The sequence below is a fragment of the Atta colombica genome, unplaced genomic scaffold, assembly GCF_001594045.1.
Source record: "Atta colombica isolate Treedump-2 unplaced genomic scaffold, Acol1.0 scaffold281, whole genome shotgun sequence".
NCBI classification, from domain to species: domain Eukaryota; kingdom Metazoa; phylum Arthropoda; class Insecta; order Hymenoptera; family Formicidae; genus Atta; species Atta colombica.
Genome location: NW_017259383.1, coordinates 1,102,488 through 1,107,820, shown reverse-complemented (window position 1 = coordinate 1,107,820; position 5,333 = coordinate 1,102,488). Strand labels below are relative to the sequence as shown.

Here is a 5,333-nt window from a genome sequence, read left to right as displayed (position 1 = left end):
TGTGTGTGTGTGTGTGTGTGTGTGTGTGTGTGTATGTGTGTGTATGTGTGTGTGTGTATGTATACATATATACATATATTTTCATTGCTTTAAATTCGAAATTTATGTTAATCACAATTAAAAAAAATCTCGACACAAATTTCTCTCGAGATTGCATCGTTGATGTGCTGCAATAATACGCAATATCACTTAGGATTTTGCAATCCACAATAGAGATGGTTCTACAAAGTAATAATCTGTAGAATTTTGCGGATATGATCGAGGCTCAATGGAGGATGTCGTCAGAAGACTGATATCATTTATCTGAATGATGTCATTTTAAAAAGTATTTTCACTGCGATAGTAATAATTAGCTTTTTGCGAAATCGCATGAATTATGATGTCAGCCGAACGATAGAACACGGTCGCCGTGCCAAAACCAATTTGGACGACCTCAGGAATGCATGAAGACCGGACATACACAAGTATACTGGCTTTAAATGCATCTTGTAATTTTTGAACACATCACCGCGAGAAGTGGAAAACGGCGTTATTTAATACAGGCAATAATACCGCGCCTCGAAAAGCTCGTCGAGTGAGTCATTCAATTTGCGTCGTTCGATTTTAACCCTTGAATGCGTAGACTTTATTCATCTTTATATTCAATTTTACTTTATACTCTGGACTTTTTCAAGCTTCATCCTCTTTGCCCTTTTCTGTAGTTGCAATCTCAAAATATTAATTTCTTACTCTTCAACGGTTTTATTTTCCTTTACACTCGGCCAGCTATTGTAAACAAAGAATTATGTATTCATGCCTTTTAACTTTAACTTAAGACACGAAAAAGAAAACGAGAATAGTTAATTGAACGACAAAATGAATGAAAAATATATGAGAGCGAATCTAGAATGTAGCTGGCAAAACTCAAAAGTCTCAGAGAGAATTGTCTTTTATCTCGTATTTCTATAATATGGTTAGATCAGATGATTTCATTATTCAATCGGTACACACCTGTATACATTATGTATAATAATAAAATTACATATGATGAGTTGCTAAGATAAGATCGTCTCATATTTAACAATTCCCAAGCCCAGTTTAATGGTACGAGAAGAAAATTAATACGCCTGTAGCAATCATCTAAGTGCTTTCTTTTTTACCTTCTTTCTAAATTAAGCAATGTGTAATCCAATTAAAAAATCTCATATTAAATATAACTTATCGCAAATACAAACATTTTCAAAAAATGTTATCTTTATTTTATTATTAAAGAAAAAATTATCTTTATTATTAGGAAATTGCAGTACATATTGTATATAAAATTAAAGTAGATTAAACACACGCGTTTATCAATTTTTGCTTAAAAAATTGTTAGTACCTGCAAACAATTCATACTTGAATTATTCTTCAATTTGCGTTCAATTATTCTTCAATCGCTAATCAGTACGATTTATTGGCAATCAAGAATGTGATAACAACGTATCTAAGGCAATCAACTGATTATAGAGTTAAATTGAAATCGATTGCAGAACCCGGCTCGCAGGACCGTTCGTGCAAATGAAATTGCTTTACACCACCGTATTAATTGTATCCTACCTGTGTCGTCACAAGTGTATTCATTCTTTTTTTTTCTCTATATCTTAGTAAGAATATAATCCGAATATTCTCGGTTATCGGATGCAATGCGATGGTAGGTGTAACTAGGAACGTACACGCATTCCTGACTTGTTTAAGTTTAAAAAAAAATTGAAATGCAACGGAGAGAAATGCATAAATAATGTTAAAGGACACATTAACATAACTTCCTGCTTGAATGAAATGGCACGCGATTCGCCATATGTGAGATCATATATTTACTTTTGAAACACGCGAAGTACCGAAAGTTTCCGCTGGAAATTTGACAAGAAATCCTAATCTTGTTTATTGAGATATTAATAAAATGCATCGATCAATTCGCTGATGACGCGGACTGTGGTTTTATAAATTGCTAACGTTAATTAGATATTATATGAAGAAATATTTGTATTCAAAATATTTTCCAATTCGTGATTGTGTTTCCATATAATGTACACGATAAAATAAAAATTAAGAACTCTCTATTATTTAAATTATTTTTATTATAATTGCAAATATGTAATCCAATTTCTTCTTGCGGTATTTAAAATATTGATTTTACTGTTAATAAGTATAACATCAGAGATTATGGAAACACATAAAGAAGTGCATAAGATATTTTATATTTAATTTTTTCTCTTAACATTAAAATAGAATTGTTTGTAATTTAGTGGATAAACGAGCGACGCATGCATTGATAATGAACCAAATACATCGTTTACTTCCGGCGTTGGTTGACGATCGAAACACATATTGCGGTATAGGTCAAGGATAAACCTTCATGTCACAAGCAGACACTCCTATAATTCCATCAAATCGACGAATAATCATAAATCATATTTAATCTTTTCATATTTATATTGCAAGATTTTTTTAGATTTGTATTGCAAGATATTTCAAGATTTTTTTATTCAGATGTACAGAAAAAGTAGTGTGTAATATAAGAAAGTTATCACATAATTGAACAAATTTAAAGAAATTTAAACATAGTTAAAATCAAAATCCTGAAAATATAAATTTATTTGAAATAATCCTTTCTAAAAATTCGAAGCTTGATTTAATCCTTTCCAACTAAAATTTATTCAAGTTAACTTAACAATTCGTTGCTTCCTTTATTCATCAGAAATATCAGCATATAAAGTGATCGTTTGATAAACATATCGGTAAAAAGTGAGCCTCGTGATGACACCACTGAGCTGGAAAAAGCTTTAGAGAGGTGTTCCCGTCGTGCGTGTGGTATATCGTTTGTTGTTCGATACTCGATGCATCCGACGCACACTGCATCGCGGTATATTAATTATAAATTCATCATTTTTCGATGCGACATCACTAATGAAAGCTACGCGAGCTGACAGCTATCGATCAGACAGAACAGCGTCACATTAAATTCTAAAATTAACTAAAAGCGACTAGCTTTGAAGAAGCGACTTTAAAGAAAAATCACGATAAAACATATGCGATGTGCCGGAAACTTCGTTAGATTTCTATGCGCGCGACGTGCATAGCACGTGTTGCAAAGTACTGTCAGTAAACTGCACAATGAATCACTCGACTATAAGTGTTTCCTCGAAGGCGACATTAAGGTGAAATGTAATTAATTAAAGGATATATCCACTTTAATGAAAGAATTTCGATATTACATTGTTACAAATACTTTTTTACCTTATCTGCAAAAATTTGAATAATTTATTTTTCTTAATCTTAAAGTTGCATTATAAATTTTTTTATTCAAATTTTCTTTACATGAATTAACAAATCATAATAAATTAAAATTTAATTTTTCTTAAATAATTATCTTGCTAAGAAGCAATTTTTACGACGAAATTGAAATGATCGCAATTACAAAGTTACATACAAATTTAATTTCGCACGCGGAATTATATCCCGATGGCGCGCACATTTTTGATATTTGATCATTTACCTATTAGAAAATTCTTATTATCGCAATGTTGATAATCGATAGATACCCATCAACTATTCTCGAGCGTGCGAAGTGAGAGAATTAAATTCGTAAAGCTTCAGATGTTTTCGTGCGGACAACATTTCACTTTCTTTTCAATCAAATCAAATTATCAAGTGAAAATTGTGACAGCGAATGATGGATCTTAATATTGATGAAAACATATTTGATGACAGGTGAGCGATATTCCGTACTTCGCTGTCATGTTCGGATACGTAATCCATTCGCAGGAAAGGTAGCCTGTCGAAAAGTACGGATGTGACGTTTCATATAAGAACATAAATAGTTTCCTGGTCTCCATCGATTTTACACGGCACGTTATCGCGAGGTGAATCTAACGGAAATATATCTTTGTACGCGATTTCGCCACAACGGTTTTTTAAGAACATGAAAGGCTATTTAACCTCGCGAAGATAGCACCCGTATTGATAATCAAAGCCATCCTTCTGGAGAAAAAAATCGATTTTTTGCTCAACGTTCCGTATGCTTTATGTATACAAAATGTTTCAGAAATTATAATACAATCGAGAAGGAGATAATTAGTACTCTTGTAAAAGTAAGTAAAAAATATAGAACAAATTTTTTCGTACAGGATGATTCTGTTTTAAAAAAAATCAAGAAGTTGAATATTCGTTAAATACATAGGTACTTAACTAGTTACAATCTGCTTGATTCATTCAATCATGATTCAATGCTATTTTTAGGCCAGTCTGAGTTTGGTATAATTTAAACTAATGCAATAAATTTCAATAATGTATTTATTTTATTAATTGAAAAATTATTAAAAATGTACGAAAAAATTTTATCTATATTTTCAATTTATTTTTTTACTTGAGGAATTACCTCCTTCCCGATTATGATTTCCAGAACATCCTATGTATATACTTCATAGTGATAAAATTTGCGCCCACTCGTCATAAAGTGAGTCAAATAATAGTCGACGAACTTTGAAGAAAAACCGAAAATTTCGTGAAAATCAAGTATTTCGATCGGTTTAATCATCAGTAATACATATTATGCTAAATGCCTAACAAAAATGCGCGCATTAACAATTAATTTGGAGAGAATATTAACGATTCATTTGAACTGAATATTATAGATGTTAATTAATTTGTATATATTTGTATGCATTATAATTTACAATGAATTATGAGGAATACAATAATGAAATAAATCAGTTAAAATCTTTTGCAGAGGTGTTTTTGAAAAAACGGATAAGAAGATGAACGAGCAAAAGAAGGAGGCAGAAGTTGAGAAAACGCGTTTGGATCGGTGCCAACGAAGGGCCGAAAGGAAATCTATATGCCATTGTGAGGAGAGAACTAGAACTAGAAGGAGAAGAAGACGAAGAATTGTCTCACAGAATCCCTTTATCATTTTTTATCTTGAGATGTATTATAAAATGCCTGGCAAACATGTGACAGAAGTCGCTCGTCAGGCCGGCAAGGAATGGTGTGCTTTGCCTGACGAAGAGAGGATGAAGTACGTACGTTTGGCAGAAAGAGAAAAGAAAAAACGCCGGGGAGGAAGGAGGATGAGAAGGGGACGAAGGAGGATAAGAAGGGGACGGAGGAGGATAAGAAGAAGACGCAGACGTGGTTGAAATTATTAAACATTCTAAAAAAAAAATCCGTCAGTTATACAAAAAAAGCAAAACAGATATAATACGAAAAATATGAGAAAATAATAAATCGATCTATGATCGATAAAACAACATATTGAAAATTTCTGTTCGTTGGAACACGTTTGTAACCTTTAAATTTTCATTTTATTTCAAAGT

General features: G+C 32.0%; 1 protein-coding gene across 11 annotated transcripts in view; it reads right to left on the bottom strand.

Moving 5' to 3' along the window:
- The window catches only part of LOC108689916 (ryanodine receptor), a 44,853-nt gene that overhangs the window by 32,378 nt on the left and 7,142 nt on the right, over positions 1–5,333 (bottom strand). The window lies entirely within an intron of this gene.